Source organism: Mandrillus leucophaeus, unplaced genomic scaffold (genome assembly GCF_000951045.1).
Source record: "Mandrillus leucophaeus isolate KB7577 unplaced genomic scaffold, Mleu.le_1.0 Scaffold123, whole genome shotgun sequence".
Taxonomy (NCBI): domain Eukaryota; kingdom Metazoa; phylum Chordata; class Mammalia; order Primates; family Cercopithecidae; genus Mandrillus; species Mandrillus leucophaeus.
The window spans coordinates 1,213,781-1,215,210 of record NW_012100654.1 but is presented as its reverse complement, the minus strand read 5'-3'; the positions used below and the strand labels follow the sequence as shown (position 1 = coordinate 1,215,210).

Sequence of the window (1,430 nt, the reverse complement as noted above, 5' to 3'; positions counted from 1 at the left end):
CTGCCCACAGAAATCACAACATGACCCTGGTCACTTAGTCTATATTTCAGCTTCATTTTTTCCAAGCCTTTCCATGAAATTATCAAGGTGGATTATGAACCAAAATGTCTACTATTCCTCTCTAATCATCTTCTTCATCATTCTGGTAAAGAGGAAACAGACTCTGGGTGTAGATTTTTGGCATGAAAATTACCAGAGCCCTGAGGTTAAATGGAGACCCTCACAGCAGAATTAGGCAGATGGAGACATATTTGGCAGAGAGCAGAAGAAAGAGCTTTTAAAAAAATTATTATTATACTTTAAATTCTGGGGTACGTGTGCAGAATGTGCAGGTTTGTCACGTAGGTATACATGTGCCATGGTGGTTTGCTGTACCCATCGACCCGTCATCTACATTAGGTATTTCTCCTAATGCTATCCCTCCCCTAGCCTCCCACCCCCCACAGGCCCCAGTGGTGTCCCCTCCCTGTGTCCATTCTCATTGTTCAACTCCCACTTGTGATTGGTTTTCTGTTCTTGTGTTAGTTTGCTGAAAATGATGCTTTCCAGCGTCATCCACGTCCCTGCAAAGGACATGAACTCATCCTTTTTTAAGGCTGCATAGTATTCCATGATGTTTTTCTTTACCAGTCTATCATTGATGGGCATTTGGGTTGGTTCCAAGTCTTTGCTATTGTGAACCGTGCCGCAATAAACATACATGTGCATGTGTCTTTATAGTAGAATGATTTATAATTCTTTGGGTATATACCCAGTAATGGGATTGCTGGGTCAAATGGTATTTCTAGTTCCAGGTCCTTGAGGAATTGCCACCCTGTCTTCCACAATGATTGAACTAATTTGCACTCCCACCAACAGTGTAAAAGCATTCCTATTTCTCCACATCCTCTCCACCATCTGTTGTTTCCTTTTTAATGACTGCCATGCTAACTAGTGTGAGATGGTATCTCACTGTGGTTTTGATTTGCATTTCTTTAATGACCAGTGATGATGAGCTTTTTTTCATGTTCGTTGGCTGCATAAATGTCTTCTTTTGAGAAGTGTCTGTTCATATCCTTTGCCCACTTTTTGATGGGGTTGTTTTTTTCTTGTAAATTTGTTTAAGTTTTTTGTAGATTCTGGATATTAGCCCTTTGTCAGATGGACAGGTTGCAAAAATAGAAAAAGCTTTTTAAATTGCGCCCACAAAAACCATTACAATACTGATGGATAAGACGCACTAACTCTGAAATGATCTGGCATTGCCCCCTTTTCCTAGGAAAACTTGTCCCTCGTTCCTTAGGATAATATTTCTGTGAAATGCAAACATCCCTTTCATAACTCTGGTCCTTTTACATTCTCATGAGCCAGGCGCCCAGAAGCCAGCCCGCCACCCACTAGGCCGGATGCCAAAGCGCCAGGCCCGGGGCTGAGGCGTCCCCCACGCCTGG

General features: G+C 42.4%; 1 pseudogene; it reads left to right on the top strand.

Annotated features, from left to right (window-relative positions):
- Positions 1-1,430, top strand: part of LOC105533224 — an 85,290-nt pseudogene that overhangs the window by 82,524 nt on the left and 1,336 nt on the right.